This window comes from Dromiciops gliroides, chromosome 5 (genome assembly GCF_019393635.1).
Source record: "Dromiciops gliroides isolate mDroGli1 chromosome 5, mDroGli1.pri, whole genome shotgun sequence".
NCBI lineage: Eukaryota > Metazoa > Chordata > Mammalia > Microbiotheria > Microbiotheriidae > Dromiciops > Dromiciops gliroides.
In genome coordinates, this window is record NC_057865.1 from 3,419,706 (window position 1) to 3,445,604 (window position 25,899).

The 25,899-nt window shown below is 37.2% G+C and overlaps 1 pseudogene; it reads left to right on the top strand.

The window, feature by feature from the left end:
* The first annotated feature begins 259 nt into the window (after positions 1–259).
* LOC122728080 lies at positions 260–25,683 on the top strand (annotated as a pseudogene).
* The last annotated feature ends 216 nt before the right edge of the window (positions 25,684–25,899 follow it).

Genomic DNA, 25,899 nt, shown 5'->3' on the forward strand with positions numbered 1-25,899 from the left:
AATGCTGTATGTGTATGTGAATATATTGTACATGAATATATTGTGGAGTAAGTCATAACCATTATGCAAGTGCTTCACATGATAATATGCCATTAGTGTCGCATTTTTCAGGGACTAAAATTTTTTTGAGTGGGAAAAATATTGAGAGCATTGAATTTTTCCCTCTTCATTACCCTACCTTTGGTAAACTGTTTTCTTTCCCCTTCCTTTCCAATCTGAATAACTGAAAAGAATAAATTGTGCCCCTTAAAAATTATGCATGGAGGCCAATGAAGGTGGCAGAATTGGAAGATCAAGATCAAGTCCCCCAGACAGTGACACAAGTAAACATCTCCAGCCATTATCAGACCAAGTGGTAATTAGAAATCTGAGAAGAGGCCATAGTGGGACATCATTCTGGCACAGTATTTCAATTTGGTTCTCAACGAAGAGATCAGGTGAGGAGCTATGGAAAAGTGGAGGCCAGGGACTGTAGAAATAGTGCAAAGGGGTTGAGTTTGGGGCCTCCATGCTAAATATGCTACTGTCGCTTCAAACCAGAGGAGGGACCAGGGGGTCCCCCTGACTAGCATAATGTGAAGAAGGTGATGAACATTTTGCTAAACAATATAAGAATGTGTGGCAGGAATTCCCACCCAGGTGAAGCCAGAGATCTTCTGAGGGCATGGTAGCAAAGAAGTTTGGAGTCTCTTGGGCTTCCTGGAGGGTTTTCCCCCCTTCCCTCACATCTTTATTCATAAAATGACATTGTCTCTATTTGATAATCTTCACCATTTCCAAGTGAATTAGTGGCTCCACCTGGGATTCTGAGAGGAAAGAAAACTCATCAAAATTCTGTAGCAAAAGAGAGGCGAAAAAAGCTGGACCTTTTCAAAAAGCCTTCTACTTTAATACAGAAGAGAACCTGGGCCATGTTCAATGTCACAAGAGGAAGAAAGCAGTAGAAGAGGTAGAAGGGAATACTGAGATGCCAGAGAAGCCGGAGCTGTGTGGAGAGAACGTTAATCCAGGAAACCAGGTAACAAAAGTGGAAACAGGGAAGAACTTGCTACCAGTATTCCCTACTAGGACAATTAAAAAGGAAAACTGCTTCTTGTCATTTCCCCTGAGGTTGTTATCATGGCCAAATGAGAGTGAATTGGATGTTCACTGGAAAACTCAAACCATAATGAGTTTTTTGTTGGGAAATGCCTTGCCAGAAGAACTCTTGGTCTCTGAAGACAGCTGGCCTGCGATTTCTGAGCCCAAGGCAGTTGAGTTGGCAGGAAGGGAGGACCTAATGGAAGGAGACTATGACTGATCAGTGTGAACACCCTCTGTAACTGCTATGACCTTCATGTATTGTGGCATTTCCTGAATAAAGCATTCCTGTGCCTCCTCATACATCCTCTTCATTGTTTTCTTTGCTAGGATCATGGAAAGACATAGCATACAATTTCAAATATTCTGTAACATTCCTACTTTTACCAGAAATTCATTTTTATTCTATGTGATCTCTAGTGGTATTTTGTATACAATTTGTGGAATATATCAAACAAAAATCCTAATGTTCTTTATTTTAAATGACCTTTTAAATTTGAGTGGTTTTTGGAATGTTTATAACTAATCATGGTTGAAAGGGCTACTGGGGCAAAAAGTCGGAAGACCACTGAGCTGAGAGGCAGAAGACATGGATAAGAATCTTTATGCAGTACGATACCTTGGCTTCTAATGGTAATATTACCATATAATCACAGAAGCTTTCAGTTGAAGGCATTTTTGAAACATTCACTAGCAGTGGCAACCTTGGACCCACCATTTAATTTCTCCAATTTGAAATTTCTTCTCCTGAACAAGGGATTCTAATAGATCATAGTTTCCTAGGATGATGTGACAGAAACATTTTGTAAATTTCAAAAGCAGCATACAAGTGAGCTGTTCCTCATGGCCTTCTCTTGGCTTACTTGGTATGTGGACAAAAATGGGAACTTTCAGCTTTAGGGGCATCTTCTTTGGCTTTAATTGGAGGGGCCCAAATGTGTCTGAAAAGTAGTTTTTAGACCTAGCCCTCCCTCATCATCTTAACATAGCTTGATATATGCCAAATAGGAGGCAAAAAAGTAGCATCTAATTGAAGGAAAGGACAGTCCATACAAAGAGATTCAGCTTTTTCCCCCTCAAGAAAATAAAAATCTGAAGACTCAGGAAAAGAGTGAACAAACCAAGAAAAAATAATAATATGGTGAAGTACAATGAGAGTAGAACAATATCAGATGGAGTCTCCCAAAAAGAGAAAGATTCTTCCCAACTATTCTGAAAGCCCCAGAAAGACTGGTAGATGCATAGATGCATAGTGAGGAATACTCCCAGAGGAGCCCCAAGAGAAGAAGGCACACAAAGCAATTCCTGAAAATGGATGACCATGAAGCCCCAACAAGGGTCAGAAGATCAAGACTTAGAGTGAGCAGAGCATGGGAGTAGCCAGGAAAATGAACAGCATTCAAACCCTGCCTTAGAACTCCACTTGAGGTAGTAATTAACCTCCCTTAACTTCTGTTGCCTCATCAGAAGAACATTATTAATAATAATATCCTTCTCTTAAGGTTTTGGTGAGAATCAAATGATATTGTATGTACATACACATATACATACACATACAGTTATACACAAATGTATACACACATATACACATATGTATAAATGTGTATACTTGTAAGCCTGCTACACACATACATATGCGATGGACTTACAAGTCCTGAAGCATTATAGAAATCAATCAAATAATGAATGAAAGAGAAGGCATAACTTGTTAAGTCAATTTTTGGTCATGCCCAGTTATTTATGACTCTATTTGGAATTTTCTTGGCAAAGATACTGGAGTGGTTTGCCATTTCTTCACCAGCTCATTTTATAGATAAGGAAACTGAGACACATAAGGTTAAGTCATTTGTCTATGGTCACAGAGCTAGTAAATGGGTGAAGCCAGATTTGAGCCCACAAATTTGAGTCTTCCTGACTTTAGGCTAGGCACTCTATCCACCATGCTACCTAGCTTATCTATTCTCCATTTTCTTCTCTTTTCTCTGCCAACAATCTTTGGGTCAGCAATCAGAGAACTACCACTAGGGAGGTAATAAACAATATTGCATCAGTCCCTCTTTAATGTCTCATCATGACATGGTTATGGAGTGGGAGCTCTAGGACATTCACAGATTTAACTCTTTTATAAAGTCTTCAAGTAGATTCTCACAGACTTGTCCTGCGTTTTAAGAGCCAACCTCACTAAAGATGGAGAGGCTCATGACTAGCACTACAGCCTCTAAGCAGATGTTCTTTACCTCCTTTGTGTCATGGATTCCCTTGGAAATTGGGTGAAGCCTAAAAACCCTTCTAAGAATAATGTTGGATTTCTTTAAATTATTGAAGGAAATGCTACATTTCAAGTAGAAGTTGATGAAAATAGGGATACCCTAGGGAGTGCAGTGTTTGGAATGTTAGCCTTGGAGTCAGTAATACAAGTTTGAATCCATCACCTAGAGCACCATTTTGTAATCTTCCTTTAAGATAGCTTTCAAGGGGGCAGCTAGGTGGCGCAGTGGATAGAGCACCGGCCCTGGAGTCAGGAGTACCTGAGTTCAAATCTGGCCTCAGACACTTAACACTTACTAGCTGTGTGACCCTGGGCAAGTCACTTAACCCCAACTGCCTCAATAAAAAAAAAACCCAGAAAGATAGCTTTCAAGAATTCTCTGAAATAAGATATCTAGAATTTAGATAGTACTTTAAATTTTGCAAATATATTTATATATTATCTCAGTTGATCCTTACAACTACCCTGTGAGGTAGGTACACTTATTAACCCCATTTTACATATTAGAAAAAAACTGAGTAAGGATAAGTGAGTTGCCTAAGGTCACAAAACTAGTAAGTAATTTCTGAGGCAGCCACCAAAGTGAATGACCATATTCATGTAATCACAGATACATGGAATGTGGAAATACCCAAGACAATTAGGGAGACAAGTGTGCTCTATGCTGGGCAAGAAGGAGAACAGAGAGATGTGAAAAAGAGGGAGAAAGCAAGGGAATCAAAGTCACTTGTCTTTCAATAACAGCTAATCCTCTTTCCCTTTAGAAAGAGAAAAAGGCATCTGAACCCCTCCTATCCTGAAGTTCATCTTCTTCACAGTCACCAGGCCCACTTTTCATCAAGGTTTTGGTAATTATATTGGGGTTCCTGTCTTCTATAACTTGTGCTACTTCTCGACTATGCCTTGATCAACACTGAAGGCCAACTTAAGACTGACTTTATCCTCAATGTGAATAAAAGCAACCAAGACAGATCAGTGCTTTCTTGAGATCTATAATTCTTTGAATGGCAAATCAATTTGCAACAGAGTAATACTCATCTGCCAATAACAAAAACCCACCCCTTGGATCCAATACCACAGACCAAAGACTTCCTTTCAATATCCTTTCCTTTGCCCTAGGCTTTATTTATGGGCCTTGTTAAACAGCTGGGGTTCAGTAGCAAATCAAAAATAAAAAAATGGGATTTATGTAGGTAGATAAACTGCACAAGGAAGAGTTCTTGGTCAGTAGGAGTTTGGGTGAAATAGTAATGCTCATAACTGGGATCCACGACTTGGTCGGTGATTGGCAAGAGCTTGTAACACTAAAAAGCCCCAATTTCTCTTCCATGTACAGTTGAAGAAGATGGGAAGTAAGAAAATTAGCCTTGAGGATAATTCAGGCTTTGTAGGGAAGTTACCTTGATTTTCTGCCTTTAAAAACCTGTGAACTCAAGGGCTAGTTCCAAAATGAATGGACAAGAACTTAGCTAATTTGTTCATTTCAGCTGTCTTCATGATCGATGTGGATCAGTGTATGGTCAATTTGGCCACAGAGATGAGGATCAATCATGAAGACAGCTGAAATAAATAGCTTGGCCTGGCCCCAGGATGGTCAGTCTGCCTTCTGCAGACCTGGCCAGACTGTGGGAGCCTTATAAAAAGTCATTGAAATAATTTTCCACTTACTTGAGAGACTTGGAATCAATGGATTGGTTCTGAATATTCACATTTTGTTCTTCCCACTGTGAAACTCTCTTATATCCTTTTCAAATTTAAATTTTTTTTTTCTACAGAAAGTTATGGCATCTTTCAGACCCAATGGTGGACATTCCACTTGTTTTCTGTCTCTAGAACCTTATTTCACATTAAGCTGTCCAGGGAAACATTTGTCAACTGCATGCCCAGTTATTGATTATTATTCCTCACTGGTGGCCATTCTTTCATATTTAGGCACCCTTGACAGTTTAGGTTTGAAGAACACCCATTTTTTGAGAAGTTTCTGAAAATTAGACCAGAATCCAACAACATGGGAGAGGATGTTGTTCACCATTAACTAGGAGTAGGAAGGTATGATAAGCGATTACTTTAAGTAGCGCAGTGACAGTACATGAAGCCGAAGTTCAATATATCCTTGTCATTTTTTTTAACATTTAAAGATGAAGATGGTGTTGTTGACAATGCCATCTATATATGTTGGCAAGCATGAACTGCCTGGCCATTAATCTTTCCTACGTGGATGACATGTAGGGAAGCCAATCTGGCCCCTAAACCAGGTGTCACCCTTTTGGCTCTGTTAACCTCTTTATATCATTCTACATATATTGATGTTCATCTATTGGCTTCCTATCCACTAAGCTACCCTGTCATCTTCTATTTAACTCCTAGTACAGTGAAAAAAATACTTCTGGATTTTGAATCAAAAAACCTAGCTTAGGGTCCCAGCTGCAGCATTCAAGAACTGCATGACATTGAACATCTCACTGTACTTTGCTAACCCTCAGCTTCCTCACATACAAATGCACAAAATTCCACTCACAAATACTTAGTAAATATCTGTCATATAAAAGCACAGTTGTGCTGGATAGGTAAATGAACTTGAAGTTCAGATCCTACCTCATACTTTTCTTAGATAAGTTTTCAGGGTCAAGCTTATGGTACTCAGATGTTTGGGAATTATGAGATAAATAGTGATAGATGGCAAAAAGGTAAAATTGTCATTGAACTAAAGCTGTCAAACAATCAAATAGGCTTTCTTGACAGGTAGTCAGTTCCCCTCTTTTGAGATAATCAAACATAGACTTGAAAAATACTTAAGTATATTTTAGTTGAGATTCCTTTCTTATGTAGGATGGGGTAGGTTTTCACTAAGGTTTCTTCCAACTCTCAAAAGGATTCTGAAAATATAATAAAAATGACAATTTTACCTCAACTAATTTATATCTTCAATGCCATCCCAATTAAGTTACCAAAAATATTTTACTGAATTTTTAAAAAAATAACAAAATTCATTTGGAAGAACAAAAAGTCAAGAATATCAAAGAAACTAATAAAAATATGTAAAGAAAGGAGGTTTAGCAGTAGCATATCTTAAACCATATTACAAGGTAGGAATTATTAAAATAATCTGTTATCATCTAAGGCATAGTAGGAGAGATCAGTTAAAGAAAGTAGCAAATAAGTATCAGAACCTTGTAATTGAAAAAATGTTGAAAAGATTTGGAAAAATAATTCATTATTTGGTAAAATTGTTGAGAAAACTAGAAAGCAGTCTGGGAAAAATTGGGCATAGATTGATATACAATTTACCAAGGTAAGATCAAAATGGATACATGTATTAGATACAAAGGGATAAAATAAGAAAATCCACCTTTCATAGGTGAACAATTAATAAATAAACAAAAGATAGAGAGCAAAGTCAAGTGTAAAATTCATTTTATGACACAAATATGGTGGTGATAACAAAAACAGGCACGGCAAAAACAGAGAAAGTTATTGACCAATTTCCCTAATGAATATTGATGCTAAAATCTTAAATAAGATATTAGCTAGGAGATTACAGCAAGTGATCACCAGTATAATTCACTATGACCAGGTGGCATTTATACCAGGAATGCAGGGCTGGTTCAACATTAGGAAAACTATCAACATAATCAACCAAATCAATAAGAAAACTAACCAAAATCATATGATTATCTCAATAGATTCAGAGAAAGCTTTTGACAAAATACAGCACCCATTCCTAATAAAAACACTAGAGAGCTTAGGAACAGGTGGAGCTATCCTTAATATAGTAAGCAGTATCTACCTAAAACCATCCACAAGCATTAGATGTAATGGAGATGTTAGAGGTCTAACCAATAAGATCAGGGGTGAAACAGGGATGTCCATTATCACCTTTATTATTTAATATTGTACTAGAAATGTTAACTTTAGCCATCAGAGAAGAAAAATAAATTAAAGGAAACAAGGAGGAAACAAAACTATCAGTCTTTGCAGATGATATGATGGTATACTTAGAGCATCCTAGAGAATCAACTCAAAAATTACTTGAAACAACTAACAACTTTAGCAAAGTTTCAGGATATAAAATAAATCTACACAAATCATCAGCATTTCTATACATGACCAACAAAGTGTAGCAGCAAGAGATAGAAAGAGAAATTCCATTTAAAGTAGTGGTAGATAAAACAAAATACCTGAGATTCTACTTGCCAAGACAAACCCAGGAACTCTATGAACACAATTATAAAACACTTTTCTCGCAAATCAAATCAGATCTAAATAATTGGAAATATATCAATTGCTCATGGATAGGCAGAGCTAATATAATAAAAATTATAATTCTACTTAAATTAATGTTCTTATTCAGTGCCATACCAATCAGACTACCTAAAAATTATTTTATAGAACTAGAAAAAATAATAACAAAATGCATCTGGAAAAACAAAAAGTCAAGAATATCAAGGGAAATAATGAAAAACATGCACAGGAAGGTGAGTAAGCTGTACCAAATCTGGAGCTCTATTATAAAGCAGCAGTCATTAAAACTATCTGGTACTGGCTAAGAAATAGATTGGAGGACCAATGGAATAAGCTAGGCACAGGAGACACATTAGTAAATGATATTAATAATGTACTGTTTGATAAACCTAAAGACCCCGGCTGCTGGGATAGGAATTCAGTATTTGACAAAAACTGCTGGGAAATGTGGAAGAGAGTATGGCAGAAATTAGGCATAGACCAACATCTGACACCTTATACTAAAATAAGGTCAAAATAGGTACATGATTTAGACATAAGAGGTGATACCATAGGTAAATTAGGAGAGGAAGGAATAGTCTACCTTTCAGATCTTTGGAAAGGAGAGCAGTTTATGACCAAACAAGAGATAGAGAATATTATGAAATGCAAAATGGATGATTTTAATTACATTAAACTAAAAAGGGGAGAGGGAGGGTAGAGAGCAAGAAAATTTTGAAATTGGAAATCTTATATAAACAAATGTTGAAAACTATTTCTACATGTAACTGGAAAATAATAAAATACTTTTATTTTTAAAAAGAAATCAAAACAATCTATAGTCATATAAAAATGTTCAAAATCATTACTGATTAGAGAAATATAAATGAAAACAACAGTGAGATATCATTTTATACCTACCAGATTGCCTAAAATGATTGAATGGAAAGTGACAAACATTGGAGATGATGTGGAAAATTGGGAAACTCATTCAATGCTGGTGGAATTGTGAACTGAACCAACCATTTTGAGAGCAATCTGAAATTATGCCCAAAGAGTTAGTTAACAGTTTATGCCCTTTGACCCAGAAATAACACTATTAAATCTATTTCCAAAGATGATTAGAGAAAAAGGAAAATCACTTATAAGTCCTGATATTTATAGCAGTTCTCTTTGTAGTGGACAAGAACTGGAAATTATAGGCATTCCCATCAATTAGGGAATGGCTGAAAAAAGTTTATGTAGTATTTTATTTTCCCAAATGATAAGTAAAAATTATTTTTAGCATTCATTTTTCTGACTTTTAATTCCAAATTATTACCCTTTCTTGGTCTCACCCCATTGACAAGTCAAGCAATTTGATACATGTTATACATGTGCAATCATGAAAAACATTTCTGCATTAGTCATGTGGTAAAAGAAAAGATAGACCAAAAAAAAAAAAACCCTGAGAAAAATTAAGTTAAAAACTCTTCTTCAATCTATATTCAGATACCATCACTTCTTTCTCTGGGGATAGATAATATTTCATCCTAAGTCCTTCCTAGTCCTTTTGGATCATTGTATTGCTGAAAATAGCCAATTCATTCACAGTTGATCATCGCACAATATTGCTGTTATTTTGTATGCAATACATTTCATTTTGCATCAGCTCATGTAAGTCTTACTAGTTTCTTTTCTTATAGCATCTTGCTCATAATTTTTTTTCAAAATATCATAATGATATTCATCATAATCACATAACATAAATCATTCACCAAGTGATGGGCATCCCCATAATTTCTAATTCTTTGCCACCAGAAAAAAAAAAAACTTGCAATATATACTTTTTAAACACAGGTCTTTTCTTTCTTTTTTAAAAATTAATTCCTTATTGGATACAGACATAGTAGTGGTACTGCTAGGTCAAAAACTATGCATGGTTCTATAACCCTTTTGGCACAGATCCAAATTGATCTACAGAATGTTTGATTCAGTTTACAACTCCACCTACTATGCATACATGTCTCATTTTCCCCACATCCCTTCCAATATTTTGCATTTTCCTCTTTCCTAATAGTTAATCTAATAGATATGAAGTAGTACACAAGAATTGTTTTTATTTGCATCTCTCCAGTCAATAGTGACTTACAGATTATTTTTTTCATATGGCAATAGATAACTTTGATTAATTCATCTAACAACTTTTCATATCTTTTGATCATTTATCAATTAGAAAATGAGTTTTATTCAGAAACTTGCTTCATTTTTTATACTTACTATTGCTAACTGTATTTCCCTCCATAGTTTCCTCTCAGAGAAATATCTGATAAATAAAAGTATGCATAGAATAATTTTACATGCACACATATACTCACATATACATGTGTTACATGTATATATCAATATCTATACCTAGATCTATCTATTTACACACCTCTATCTATGTCTTTTTTATTTCTATCTCTATCTCTATTTATATACAAATCCATATTTGTGACTAATGATAGCCATCTCTGAGATGGGTTAAATAAATTAACATGATAACTTCACTATATATTTAAAATCAATAGCAAGTTGTACATAATAGATTTTTAGCTTCACCTATAATCATCTTTTTCCTATATTATTGTGTTAGGGAAATGTTTATTTTTTTAAGTTCAGATTAAAATATTTTTTAAAAAATTTTCTGAGTCAAACTCTAGAATGAATGATAATAATAAAAAAATTAATAATAATAGCTAACAGTTGTATAGTGCTTATTATGTACCAGACACACTGCTAAGCACTTTGCAATTATTATTCCATTTGATTTTCACAGAAGCCCTGAGAGGTAGGTGTTATTATTGTCACCATTTGATTGATGAGGAAACTGAGGCAAACAGAGTTTATGCAACTTGCCCCATGTCACACAGCTAGTAAGTGTCTGAAGCCATATTTGAACTCAGGTCTTTCTCACTTCAGGCTTGGTACTTTATCCACTGAACCACCTGTGATGTTTAAAATCTAAATATGTGATTACCTTAAATTAGAAGCTTTAGCACCAGTCTTTGGACATTAAGTATTTATTAAAGCATAACAGGTATTCACATAGAGTTCAGAAAGTTAAGAAAAGGCCTATCTAGCCTAGGGTTCCAGCCTGGTTGAGTTCTTCCTCAAGTCCTCTGCCACGAGCCTGCTTTTTTAAAATTGAGGATAATTTGGGTAGCACCATCCAAATCTATTGAACTTAAAGGTTCTCTCAAGTTGAATTCAAAATCCTTAGCTTCAGAGAACAATACCTTCTTAAGGGCTCACCAGGTGTGCTTACAATCTAGTTAACTTGAAGTAGGCTAATCAGCAGTCAATCACTCTCACTTAATTCAATCAGTTTAGATTCATCTCCAGGTGGGTCTTTGAGTATCTGCCAAGTCCCATTATTTTATCACACACCTAACTGCCTCAGGTTCCAAGGCTCTTGGTATATTTGCTCCAAATGACATTGAAGAAGGTTGAATTTCTTATGTAAACTGCTCCATACTATTGTCAAGGCATCAACTACATAAGTTCTGATGACAATGACCATGTCTTCTTGGAATTTTAGCATATTCTAGGTAACTAAGCATCCTTAGCAGTTACTAAAGCTAAGGCAGAATATTTTTAGTAATTTTGTTTTTCTCCTAGAGTTTTAATTCATACTTGGAAAATTCTCTTATTTCCCCTGTACCTCTGACTCTGATTTTAATGTCTGGTCAATTCCTTTGCTCACTACAACTGCCTTGCAATTCCAGAAACAAGCAATATAGTATTGTTTTGAAGATGACTCAGAAACTTATTTGGCAGAGTCCGGGTCACATTATTCACCTGTTTCTCACAGAATATCATCCTCTTTGAGTTGGGAGAACCCTTAGAAGCCATCTGATGCAACTCATAGCTGAACAAGAATCTGTGACCTCTATGACCTCACTGAGTAAAGCATGTGCCATCTACTTGAAGAGCTTGAGGCAGCCCAGCACCTCAGTCTAAGTGAAATGCCATCTAGTTGCTCAAATGAATAAGCCTTTTGGGAAGTAAAGACAAGCCTTTCTACAATGATAATATTATTCTTGTTATTTATATAAGCACTTGAATGTCTGAAAAAAAAAAGAAATTTACAAACAACATCACTTCCCAGATGGGTGGGGTAATTATCACCACTTTAAAGATGAAGAAACTGAGGCTCAGAAAAATGAAATGAATGTCCCATGGTCAAATTCTCAGTACTTGTCTAACAAAGTTCCTTCAGTGGAGGGACTGTGATCTGATTTTGAATCCTTAGCACCTATCTCAGTGCCTAATGCAGAGTAAATACTTAATAAATATTTGTTTATTTAAAGCCTTATTTGCACCCTGGTTTCCTGGTTCCAATTGCATCACTTTATTCATTACACACAACATAGTATCTTTATTGAACATTTATTTTTGTTCTAGGAATTGGCAAAGTGTAAAAGAAAATGGGCTAAATACTCTGATACCCAGAAAGTGCTTAGTCGTGCCTTATTCACCAAGAAGAAAAAAAAAAAAATGTGTGCACAAGTCAGCTGCTGATTTCAGTTGGTTGGGGAATTCATTTGCTCCCAAAGAAGTTACATTAGCATGCTATCCCGTTCCTCCTAATGTATCCAGATGTAAGAAATTTAATTTTTGTTTTAAATATAGTAAACATTCTAAGTCTAAGAATGCAGTGTCTGCCAAATACTAACCTCAGCTCTTTTGATTTTTTGCTTTGAGTATGAAAAAAGTCTGAAACTACATAAAACTAACTATTTTATTTTCAAATATTTTATTTAATTTGCTGAATTGTATCAAATTTTGAAGTGGCAAGTCCTTGTCAGGCCAAGCACCCATACAGTAAGAGGCAGCCTAAGGGACTTTCTTATGAGATGGCAAATTCACTCTGTTGCTGCTTTCATTCTTATAGGCTTAGCAAAAGCCTTTGAAAAATGTCCTGTGTTTCCAATTCAACTGTATTTTCTGGTTTTAATAGATGTTAGTGTCATACAGAAATTCCAAAATTAAATCAGTGTCATCCTCAACATTAATGGATTCTTGGTATGGGATATTTGCTATTTAAATGCCAAATGTCTCGGGGGAAAAAAGTAGATCCTTTTTGGTTATTTCTTCCAATATACAATTATTATCTCTCAAAAGTGTTGCACAAAGCCTACTTTGTTCTTGATCTTATATCCGTATTGTATTCCTTTACAGACATGTATGCATGTAGGCATGTATGTATGTGAATATACAGACAGGCATCACCAAGAAACAGTATCCAGCACACATTAGGAGTTTAGCAAATTCTTATGGACTGTGATGTGTATGTGTCAGTGAGAGCATGATTTCATTAATGTAGAGAACTCACTTTGAGGGACTCTCTCTATTACTGTAGTTAATACCTACTCCATAATGTCTAAGGGCAACAAGGTGACACAGTGGATAGGGTGTTGGGCCTAGGGTCAGAAAGACTCATCTCCCTGAATTTAAATATTGCTAGCTGTGTGACCCTGGGCAAGTAACTTAACCCTTTATACATTAATTTTCTCACCTGTAAAATGAGCCAGAAAGGAAATGATGCTGCTCCATTATCTTTGCCAAGAAGAACCTAAATGGAGTCATGAAGAATCAGACATGATTGAAATGACTGGACAAAACACACAATATCTAGTCTCAGAGACTTGCACCTGGGTAGTGTAATCTATAGAGAAGTTGACTCAGAGATTAGGAAGACCTATTTTTAAATTTGCCCTGAGATACTTACTTCCTACCTATGTTATGCTGAACAAGTCACTTTACATGTTTGTCTCAGGTTCCTCATCTTTAAATAATGATAATAATAGCAACTATCTACCAGGGTGGTTGTGATGATCAGATGTGATAATATTTGTAAAATGTTTGTCCAAAGTTAAAATAAGTATATATACAAATGTTGTTGTCATTATCATCATTGTATTTAATATTATTATGCTAAGTTCCTTAGCTAGGGTATTCCAAAATACATTACATGTCAAAGACAGGGTTTGTACCTTTTAAGATATTTCACATTTTCTTCTATTTTTTTCATTCTATTCACTTTGTTTTATTGTTTCTTGATATCTCATGGAGTCATAAGCTTCTACTTGCCCAATTCTAATTTTTAAGGATTTATTTTCTTTATTGAGCTTTTGTCTCACCCCCACCCCCTGTTTGACCAACTCTACTTTTCATAGGAGTTCTTCAGTGAATTTTTATGCCTCCTTTTCCATTTGACCATTTCTGTTTTTTAAGGTATCATTTTGTTCAGTATTTTTTGTGCCTCCTTTTACCAAGCTGCTAATTCTCTTTTCATAATTTTCTTGCACCACTCATTTCTTTTTTCCACTTTTTCCTCTACCACTCATCACTTTCTTTAACTCCCCCAGGAATTTTTGTTATGTTTGGGTCCAATTTGCACTTTTCTTGAGGGGGAGGGTTTTATAGCTATCTTTTTTTTTATTCTGTTATCTTCTTTTTATTTTATGTCTTAATTTATCTTCTGTTGGTTTTATTGCTGTTGTTGTTGTTTGCTGATTTTTCCAGCCTATGTTTGGACTTTGAACTTTATGTTTAAGTTGGGCACTGCTCACCTAGGGGTGGGCAGGCACTTTAACAAGCTTTTTGATTTGCTATTTTAAGAGTTAGTTCTGGACTTCTGCAAGCTTTTGGAGATTTCAAAGCGGTGTGATCCTTCCCTCACTGCTCTCCTAGTCTGCACTCTGGTCTTTAACCAGGAAGGGTCCTGGTTAACAATGTGAGCTGGTGCTCTTTTTGCTTTGAAACTGTGGCCAGGATCCCTGTTCCCTTGTGACTGACCACAAGGACTACTCTTTGCCATGGAACTCCAACCCAGAACTATGTATGGGAAGTAGTTGCCAATCAGCACCAGCTATACCTAATGCCTGCAAATGTTTTCCTATGAAATCTTTCTCACCATTTGTCTAAAGCCCTTTCCATCTCTGGAATAAGAGCTTTTGAGACTGCTGTTGCTGCTACTAAAGCATTGTGTGAGCACTGAACAGGCCTCCACAGACTCCTCTTGCCAAACTTTTAAGTTTTCTTAGACCAGAAAAATGTCTCATCCTGACCTTTTGTTGGCTGTGCCACTCAAAAATTTGATTTGAAGCATTATTTTAAAGTTGTTTAGAGGGGAATATTGGGAAAGTTGAGTTGGATGGCGGCCCTTAATCTGCCATGTTGGCTTCCTAAAAATATTTTATCTCACACTGACTTTTTAAGATATAGTGCAAATTTTATTATTTATTATTTCCATTTTTCCAATGGGGAAACCAAGACTTTAATAAGGTAAGGAATTCATCAGCTGTCACCTAGCTAGTACATATGTGTTTACAAATGTGGATGGATTCAGGAACAGAAACTAAGGCTTTTATTTTGATCTTTGTGCCTTCAATTTCTTCCAGTTATTAGGCACTTAATAAATTCTTTTTTTAACTGGAAACCTGGATTCTCTTAAGGCAAAGAGTAACTATACTATCTCCTATAACTATAGCTAGACTTCTCTTTCTCATTAGCTATTCATACTTTATGACACAAAGGCAAGGGACAAAAGATACTCATCAAATATTTTTACAACAGTCATATCTCTGTTAGCAAAGTCAAGGTTAAAATGGGAATTGTAATGTTTACAATTTAGTGTGTGATCACCTTATCTGCCCCACCCCAAGTGTGTGTGTGTGTGTGTGTGTGTGTGTGTGTGTGTGTCTGAGGTGTAGAACTAGCTAAGTTTACTGATAAATTTGGCAACAATTTAGGCTTTTAAGCCACCTTCACCTAGCTATTCACACTTCTTAAGAGATCACATGATGTTTTGAAAGTTAGGAAGGAGATCTGTGTACCCTGACTTTTTCTGCCACCACACGCTGGTTTCCAAATGAAAAAGGAATGATCCACCATTCCAGTGGAAGCTTCCTGTGGGACCAGAAGAGGGGTGGTTCCCACTCACAGCTCCAAGCTAATTGCCTGGTCCATTGATTGACATGACTTACAGCAGTCTATGAATTGTAACTTCTGGACACCAGACAGCTTCTAGATGCTAGTCACATGCTTTCTTTTCAGGGGGCATCACCCCGGTTCTCACAATGTCTTTCCATTAGATTTCCACACAATATTTAGAGACCTTGGTATAGGACTCAGCATTATCTAGCTATCAGTGGAGCATTTAAAATTTTTCATTTCCTCTCACTTTCTAGATATGATGGCCTACTCTCCTTTGCTCATCATGTATTTCTTTGATACTCTTTTTCTTTTTGGTACAGAATTCCTTGGTAGAAATATACTACACATTATTATGATCACAATTGTCCTTTAGGTGATCCATATTTTGTCTCCTTGGATGTTATGCTGTTTTGTGATTCACAGTTATACATCCTTAGAGGAAGATTATTGGTGTTAAAATTTGTTGCTGTGTATATGTACCTATAATTTACCTGTAAGAAAATGCATAATTTTGAATGTTATATATACACATATGTGAATGTGTGTACGTATGTGTGTATGTATGTGGATGTAGGTATAGCTACACTGACCAAATAGATTTGATCTGCCAAGGAATATTGTTGCTAAAAGCCACTTCTTCCCTTCTCATATTTTCATAAAGCATTCCCTTGATACATGGGTAAAGTATTCTTAACACAAATTTTGCAGACTTGAGAACGTAGACAGATGGGTTGCTAGTTATTTATATCGTCTTCCTAGTCTTTTTGGAGAGCAACCACATCAATAATTTTTCCCAAAAGTTTCAACATGACAGATGCACAAAATCCTTACATTGGAAGAGACTGAGGTAGAAATCTAGTTGAACTGTATCTGAAAGTCTCTCCTCACTATAATATCTGTAATAAGCAGTCATCCAGTCTTAGTTTGAAGACCTCCAAGGAGGGAAATAAAAACAAAACCCAACAAACACCACCATTTGAGGCAGCCTTTTCAACTTTTCAAGTTCTATTTGATATGTCCCCCCTAACATAAAGCTTGTTTTCATCTTTGCAGTTTCTGTTTTTCTCCTTATTTTTCCATCTGGGGCCAAGTGGAACAAATGAGCTGTTGCTTGCATGTTGCAGCCTTTTATATACTTGAACAATTCTCACATGGCATTGACTCTAAGTTCTTCACCATTCTGGTCAACTTCCTCTGGGCATACGTAAGCTTATCAACACACTTTCTAAATGATGTCCTCCAAAGAATTCCCCAGATGTAGTCTGATATGGGCCACTGTGAAATGTGTTTAGTACTTCCTTTGTCATGGAAGCTCTCTGCTCTTCAGGAAAGTACTTTTGGTGGCTTATCCCTCAATTTTCTCAAAAATTGTGATGCCTCCATACATGGTTATGTCCATCTGCTCTATCTTTGTTTTTTGGAGTGGCATGCAAACTCTCTCTCACAGCACATTGGGACTTATCAAGGTAAAATAAAGATGTGATGACATCCCCTTTTATGGAGGGACAGATTACCTTGTAGCAGCTACATGATTCTATTTTTCCAATTTTTTCCCTTTAAAAAACTGTACTTCTCTTTTCATCCTTTGATGTTCTGGCTTAATTGATCTTATGCTAAAGTAATCAAATTAACCAATATTTTATCTATTTTATTGTTTTTTTCATAAAACCAGCTATTAGTTTTATTGATTAATTCTATAGTTTTTTAGCTTTCAATATTATTAATTTCTCCTTTAATTTTCAGGATCTTTAATTTAGTGTCTAATTGGGGATTTCTAATTTGTTCTTTTTCTAGCTTTTTAAGTTGCATGCACAATTCATTAATCTCCTCTTTCTCTTTTTTATTCATGTAACCATGTAGAGCTATAAATTTTCCCCTAAGCACTGCTTTGGCTGCATCCCATAGATTTTGGTAGGTTTTCTCATTATTGTCATTCTCTTGGATAAAGTTATTGATTGTTTCTATGATTTCTTGTTTGGCCCATTCATTCTTTAGAAGGAAATTATTTAGTTTCCAAATGATTTTCATTCTACTTTTCCCTGGCTCTTTCTTACATGTAATTTTTATTGCATCATGATCTGAGAATGATGCATTTACTATTTCTGCCTTTCTACATTTGACTATGATGTTTTTGTGCCCTAATACATGGTCAATTTTTGAAAATGTGCCATGTACTGCTGAGAAAAAGGTATATTCCTTTCTATCCCCATTCAATTTTCTCCAGACATCTATCAGGTCTAACTTTTCTAGTAATCTATTCACCTCTTTCACTTCTTTCTTATTTATTTTTTGGCTAGATTTATCTAATTCTGAGAGGGGGAGATTAAGATCCCCCACTACTATAGTATTACTGTCTAATTCCTCTTGTAACTCATTTAACTTCTCCTCTAAGAACTTGGATGCTATACCACTTGGTGCATACATATTTAATATTGATATTACTTCATTATCTATAGTACCTTTAAGTAAGATGTAATTTCCTTCCTTATCTCTTTTAATGAGATCTCTTTTTGCCTGCACTTTGTCTGAGATAAGGATTGCTACCCCTGCCTTTTTTACTTTAGCTGAGGCATAATATATTCTGCTCCAGCCTTTTACCTTTACTCTGTGTGTATCTCTCTGCTTCAAATGTGTTTCTTTTAAACAGTATATTGTAGGGTTCTGGTTTTTAATCCACTCTGCAATTCACTTCCGTTTTATAGCAGAGTTCATCCCATTCACATTCACAGTTATTATTACTGACTGTCTATTCCCCTCCATTCTATTTACCCCCTTTGTACTTTTCCCCCCTTCTTTCACCCTATTCCTCCTCACCGACATTTTACTTCTTACCCCTGCCTCCCCCAATCTGCCCTCTCTTTTTATCACCCCCCTCTCTTTTCTTTACCCTTTTCTCCTTTACTTTTGTCCTCCCTTCTATCAGCCCCCCCTTTCCCTTCCCCTTTTGTTTCCCTAAAGAATGAGTTAAGTTTCTTTATCCCAATGAACATATATGTTATTCCCTCTTTGAGTCAAATCTAATGAGAATAGGGTTGAAACAATGTTCCCCCCTCCTTTCTTTCCCTCTATTGTAATAGGTTTTTTTCCACCTCTTCATATGATATAATTCATCCCATTCCACCTCCCCTTTCCTCTCCTCCCCATAGACTCGCTTTTTAATCCCTTAATTCTTTTGTATCATCACATCAAAGACAATTTATATTTATACCCTCTATATAAAGTCCTTCTCTCTGCCCAAATACATTTACAGTTCTTAAGAGATATGAGTATTATCTTCCTGTGTAGGGATATAAACAGTTTAACCTAATAGGGTAACCTTTTTTTTTCTTCTCCCCCTCTGTTTACCTTTTTAAACTTCTCTTGAGTCTTGTATGTTGAGATCAAATTTTCTATTCAGTTCTGGTCTTTTCACCAGGAAAGATTGAAAGTCCCCAATGTCATTAAATGTCCATCTTTTCCCCTGAAAGAAAATGCACATTTTTGCTGGGTAATAGATTCTTGGCTGCAATCCAAGCTCCTTTGCCTTCCCAAATATCATATTCCAAGCCTTGGGGTCCTTTAATGTTGAAGCTGCCAGGTCCTGAGCAATCCTGACTGTGGCTCCATGATATTTAAATTGCTTCTTTCTGGCTGCTTGGAGTATTTTCTCCTTCACTTGATAATTATGGAATTTGGCTACAATATAACTTGGAGTTTTCCTTTTGGTGTCTCTTTCAGGAGGTGATCAGTGGATTCTTTCAATGATGATTTTATCCTCTGATTCTATGATATCAGGACAGTTCTCCTTAATAATTTCCTGGAATATGGTGTCTAGATTCTTTTTCTGGTCATGGCTTTCAGGCAGTCCAATGATTCTCAAATTGTCTCTCCTCGATCTGTTTTCCAGATCAGTTGTCTTTCCAATGAGGTATTTCACATTTTCTTCTATTTTTTCATTGTTTTAATTCTGCTTGACTGATTCCTGGTGTCTCATGGATTCCTTATCTTCCAACTGTCTCACTTTAATTTTTAAGGCATTGTTTTCTTCAGTGAGATTTTGCACCTTTTTTTCCATTTGGCCAAAAGAATTTTTTAAGGCTTTGTTTTCTTCAGTGAAATTATGTGCTTCCTTTTCCAAGCTGCTGATTCTTTTTTCATAGTTTTCTTGTTTTGCTTTCATTTCTCTCCCCATTTTTTCTTCTACCTCTTGCGATTGATTTTTAAAATCCTTTTTGAGTTCTTCCAGGAAGGCTTTTTGTTCTTGCAACCAATTCACCTTCCCTCGTGAGGCTTCACATGTAGGCAATTTGAGGGTATTATCCTCATCTGAGTTTGTGTTGACTTCTTCCCTATTGATACAGAAGCTCTCAATGGAGAGTGCTCTTTTTTGCTTCTTACTCATTATTGCAGCTTATTTATTTTTTAAGTTGAGGTCTGCTTTGGGGGCACCAGGGTCCCTGTTTTGGGCTTCTTGTGCAGGGGTATAGGTGCTGTGTGACCGGGCTTTTACTCTGAGGCCTTCATGGTGTGTGGAGATCCCCCGCCCTGCACTTCCTGTCTGATTGTGCTGGGCCAGCCAGGCGCGGGACCCCGGCGTCTGATCCCGCCTGACCCGTTCGTGGCCCTCTCGGCCGGTGCAGGTAGGTTTTTCCACTGTCCTTCTTGGCCACCAGATTTTTGAACCAGGTTCCAGGGACCTCAGTTGTTCGGCTGTGGCCCGCAGCTCCTGCTGACTTGCCCCGACCCCCTTGGTGCTGGGTTGCTGCCCTGTGCTGGGCCTCCCTTTTGCCTGAGTCAGACCGACCTTTTCCTGAAGTCTTCTAAATTATCTGTGGTTGGAGGACTGTGTTTCTCTGTCTCTTTGCAGGTTCTGCAGTTTCAGAATCCATCCAGAGGCTTGATTTAATGTTTGTTTTGAGGGAACAGAAGGAGAGCTCAGGCAGCTTGCTGCTTCCTCTCCGCCATTTTGGCTCTGCCCCCCTTATGCTAAATTAAAACAGGTTAAGTAATGCAAGTTAGTGAAAAGAGGGAGGTAGAGAGGTACTATAGATTTAGACTCACTGATACCTGGAAAAAACAAAAGAAAGTTGGCAAAAGAAGCACCATTTACTTGTCCAACTTTACTGCCCATCCAAAGCAATCATGAATCTCTACAATATTCAGGAGTGATTTTTTGACCCCTAGGGTTCCTTCTAGCTTTGTAGCTTATGTTCCCATATTCCTCTCAGTGTGTCCCAGGAAATAATGTCATTGATTTTTTCAAACCTGTTTACTTAGCCTTCAGTAATATGCACACAAGTCCATCTTCAGGAATCGTCATCCCCTTTCATTTTACATCAGAGTAGGATGCATATGTAACTGAACTGCAAGTTAGACACACACACATAAAAATAATAATGATAATAAAAACATTTCTCCTTTTGTTGCGTTCTTCCCAAATCCCCCATTTTGGGGAATAGCCCCAGACCAGCGATCCCTTACTCTGGGCTTAGCCACCTGCTGCCTACTAAGTCTATTACTACTACTGTCTACTACTATGGATAGTAGTTGTTGATTTCTTCCTAAAACTCTCCAGATTAGCCATCTCATTGTCGGGGCTTAGCACCCACTCTCCCTCTCTGAGTACTTTTTTTACATACCCACCACTTTTTCCTTTTCTTATATTCCATCATTAGAAAGTAAAGACCTGAGGGCCAGCTAGGTGGCGCAGTGGATAGAGGACTGGCCCTGGAGTCAGGAGGACCTGAGTTCAAAGCTGGCCTCAGACACTTAACACTTACTAGCTGTGTGACCCTGGGCAAGTCACTTAACCCCAATTGCCTAATTAAAAAAAAAAAAGAAAAAAAGAAAGAAAGAAAGAAAGTAAAGACCTGAGAGCAGGGACTGCCTCTCTTTTTGTTTCTGTTTGTATTACCAGGCCTTAGTACAGTGCCTGCCACATAAGAACAATTTAGCAAATACTTGATGATTGACTGACTGAGGTGGAATCCTTCCTTAGCCAGGCACTGTCTGTATGGCCCTGGACAAGTCACTTTTCCTATCTTAGTCTCAATTTTGTCATCTGAAAAATGAAGATGATAATAATAAGATGACATCCCAAGGTGAAGATCAAAGGAGATAATAGTTGTAAAGGTAGAACTTTAAAAGGCTATATTGTATAAATAGAGGTGCTTTGGCTTTTAACTATGGCATGAGGAAGACAGATCTGGGCCTCCCAGTCTTAGTATTTGTCCTGCAGGTTTGTTTTCTTTCTTAAAAAAATGTTTGGATGCATACTGTCTACAGGGTCCAAAACATGTGACCTTCCCCTGTTCCAAAACCCCTTAAAAAGGCAAACCATGCCTTTGGTGGGCACTTCTGGCTTCTCCACTAGCAGATCTCAGGTAAGATATGAAGTTACTAAGAAACCTTCCTGAGTCACAAAGCCAGTTCCTTTGCATTAATCTTCAGCTCTTTAGGAGTTAGTAGGTTTCACATCATTAACATTAATATTAGTCTGCAGCAACTTTGACCTTTATAGGTTATAGATAAAACTGATAAATGTACATTTTACTATCATGCCATTAAAATAATAATGATAAAAAGTAAATATTATTTACTGGTCATACATGCATGACAGATGCTCATTGTCTAGTAGGGGCAGCTAGCTGGTGCAGTGGATAGGACATTGACCCTGAAGTTGGGAGGACCTGAGTTCAAATCTCAACTCTTGCCCAGGATCACACAGCTAGCAAGGGTCTGTCATTTAACCCCAATTGCCTTAAAACATCTAAAGCTATGTCCAGTTATCCTGATGTATATCTTTCTATTGGTCCCAGATGTTTCTGGATGAGACAGTGAGGTTAGTGACTTTGCACAGATCTCCCTTACTTAAATCCAATTCTGCAAGTCATGACAACACTCAGTTTTCCTGGTCCTCTGAGAATGAAGGACAAACATCAATATGTCTCTGGCAACACATTTGATTTATTTTTAAGTTGAATATATATATATATATATATATATATATGCATATGTATATACATATATGCATATATGTGTGTGTCTATGTATCTGTGTGAATGTGTATGTGTTGCTTTTGTTGTTTTTCTTTCCATTTGGGGTTTTATTGGCAAAGATACTGACTGGATTGGTTTGCCATTTCCTTCTTCAGCTCATTTTACAGATGAGAAAAGTTAGGCAAACAGGCTTAAGTGACTTACACAGGGCCACACAGCTAGTAAACATTTGACTTTATATTCGAACTCAGGTCTTCCTGACTCCAGGCCCAGTGCTCTAGCCACTTACCTCAATTATCCATATATAATTATTAAGTTCTTATTAAATGTAATGTATTAATAATAAAAATATCAGTTAAGTCTTTATACTAAAGTAACTAACAGTGCCCTGAGAGAAAAATCAACTCATACATAAAGGGAGAGATGCAGAGTTTATGGAAAATTAGATAAAGTGATTCCGACAGGGAGTAGGCATTGAAAATGGCAGTGGTGATAATAGTGGTGGGGGAAAGGAGTTGGAAAGCCTTCATGTAGGAGACGTCTCCTGAGCACTGTTTGAAGGGACCTACAGATTTGAAGAAGGGAGGGATAGCGTGAATTCTAGACCTCGTGGACAGACTATGCAAAGTCACAGAGATGGGCTAAATGGGGCTGGAGGGCCTTTAATTTGCTCTCAAATTGTTTTGTCTTTTCCTTCCAACATTTAGCAGTTAATATTTTCTCAATGGCTTTTACTATAAGTCAGTGGACAAATATAGGCATAAAAGACAACCTTAATGGATATACATATGCCTGAAGTCAGATTTATTGAAGGGTATTTAGGGTGCACAGTGTCCAGGAAAAAATACTGATACAGGCACTTATAGAGCTTTTAGTTGGAGCATGTACTTCAAGATCTACAGGAGTGTCCTGTGGACTAGTTGCTGTCCAGCTGCTTCATTCTCCTTGCCACAACCGCTCCCCTCCCCAATTCTAAGATGAAATGTGAATTCTCCAAGTGTAAAGTGAGGGCAAAATAGGAACTTGTATCTTTCTGTATAGGCTACACACAGGCTTCCTTCTTTGTACCAGCAATCAGGTGTTATGTTTAAAATTTGTTATGAATGAAATCTAATGTGTGGTCACCTTAAATTAGAAGCTTATAGCAACAGTCTTTGGGCATTAAGCATTTATTAAAGTGTAATAGAAGTTAGCAAAAGAGAGAGGAAGAACATGTGGAGTTCAGAAAGTTTAAGAAAAAGCCTATATCCCCATGCCTGCTTCTTCTGCCACCACCAGCAGTCCCAGCAACGGAAAGTTAAGATTCTCAGTCTTCCTGGAACAGAAGCTCCCTGCAGGAAGGAAGAGGGGCAGTCCCCACACAGAGCTCCAAGATAATTGGCTGGTAGCATTGATTGGCATGACCTACTCCTCAGGATGGCACTACCCTGGTTCTCACAATGTCTTTCCCAGCAGGGGGTGGCACTCTGATTCTCACACAGGGCTGCTCATTTTTTTTTTTCTGCTCCATGATCAACATTCTTGGATGTGTGAGAATATCATTACCAGAGACCCCCTGCTGTGAGAGCATGGGTTGACCTTTCGAAGGTTCAGTGTCCCAAAGTTGCCTCACATCAACATGAGATCACTCTCAACCAATCAGCTTAATCAGTGTGTGAGGCAGTCAGTTTAGTCAGTTGGTTTACGGAGTTGGTGGTTGGAACCTGGTGACAGGCAGAGCTCTGATCACTGCTGGAGAGTAGTTAGGGTTTTCTTATTCTTTCAGAGACACTTGTTTTCTCTTTGTTAACCTCTAATATATTTTCATAATTGCTTAATACCTAAACTGGTAAGTTGTTGTCCTAGTTAGCTTTCCCCACACAGGGGACAGGTAGGGTGACCACACATGTTTTACCCATCACAGATGGTAGCACCAGAAAACCAATGGATCTTGGAAAGATCTTGCCCCTAGAGCTATGCAAGGACTGCCTGAGTGGGGTACATAGAAATATGGGCAGTACTTCATTTGTGAATGCAGAGCACTGGATAAACCATTGGATATAAGCAGCAATAAAATTAACAGGGTCAAAGAAAGGAGAATATAGATGGATAAAATATGTGTACCTCACTCTAATGTTTTTCTGTCTAAATTATAGAGTTAATAAATCATGTATGTGTGGGAACCCACTGGCACAATCCTTAGGAGGGAATCCCATATACTTTTATTAATTTAGCAACTGTGAGTAAACAAGTCTCTAAGCAAGAGCACCAGTTGGCATCCCTCCTACACTCCATTTAGTCTAGCATAATAGAAACCAAAGAAAGATTGTAATATTATGAATCCCCCATATGTCTATAAGCAGTGGTGGTTCCCTGGGATCTCTGAGCACCAAGCTGGGCTCCAGGGTGAGAAGCTGAAGGGAAAGCAGAAGAGTTCTGGTGATGCCTTAAGGCCAACAGATGTTCCTCAAAGTTTGTCCTAGATCTGCAAACTACTAGAAAAAGCTAAAACTGTAGTTGACCCAAGGCTAGTGGCTGAACTTCAGAAAAGAGCCCAGACAAGGAAATTTCAAGTAATGGGTTATGGTGTGTTGAAAGGCAACTCATCATTCTTTGATGCATGGGTGGCAAAATTGCCTCATCAGATCTCTTCCCCACTTATCTTCAAGTTGTTGCTACATAGACTTTTTAGGTGTGCTATAGTTAGGCTCCAGAGAATATTTGGTTGCAAAACCATGAGACAAGTTACATTGCAGACTTTCCATTAATACCCACTTAGTAGAATGAGTAACCTTCTGATGAAAGTTAGGAAGAATAACTTCAGACTTCCACCAAAACTTGAATCATGTGGCAAGGATAAAACAGAAAAACCCACCACTAAATAGCAATTTCCAGGAGTGAGAAGGCTTAGTGACGATAATGTGTGTGAGGAAAATAGACTCCACAGCCTTAAGTCAAGTGTGGTGCAGCAGCTTTTTCTTTTCTTTTTTTTTTGCAGGGGGGGGGCGGGGGAATCACTGAATACACTGTTCAATACACAATAGTGCAACACCAGATTTCAGAATTACAGATAAAACACAAAAAACCCTTAATGGATACAGGTTTTCATGACAAATGGGCAGTTCCATGGACATAGATGACTTCATTAGATTTCTATAGGGATTCAGGGCATGCGGCATCCATTTTTCTTAGGCAGACTAAAAAGCAGATGCTCCAGACTTAAAAAGAAACGACAATGCTGCTTTCTATATGAAGAAAGACAGACCTCTATTTTTGCCAAGGTCAACTCCCAAACACCTTGCACATTTGTAACTAAAACACCCTCTCATCATGAAGTATCTTTTTTAAAAGGCGATTTTATGCTGTATTTTTATAAGTCTTTAGACTTTATCTAGCTTTTGCCATAGA